Raw genomic sequence first — 245 nt, 5'->3', positions numbered from 1 at the left:
TAACTGAGGTGTTGCAAATGATCTCTCTCTTTATCAGATCCGCGGCTCTAATGTGTCTCGCGCCGGTTGCATCGAGGTGTCTCTGAGAGGATAGGTTAAGGGCATCGTTTCGCTCGCCTGATCACACGAGGCTTTTCCCTTGCTGTCTCCTCTCTTCATCTCTTTGTTTTTTCGCGTTTCCGTCATTCTCTCGTAGACGTACTGACGTCTCATTCTCTGTCTGTCTGTTTGCCTTTCACTGTGTA

The sequence above is a fragment of the Penaeus monodon genome, chromosome 21, assembly GCF_015228065.2.
Source record: "Penaeus monodon isolate SGIC_2016 chromosome 21, NSTDA_Pmon_1, whole genome shotgun sequence".
In the NCBI taxonomy this organism is placed as follows: domain Eukaryota; kingdom Metazoa; phylum Arthropoda; class Malacostraca; order Decapoda; family Penaeidae; genus Penaeus; species Penaeus monodon.
The sequence above is the reverse complement of the archived record's forward strand: the minus strand, read 5'-3'. Positions refer to the sequence as shown.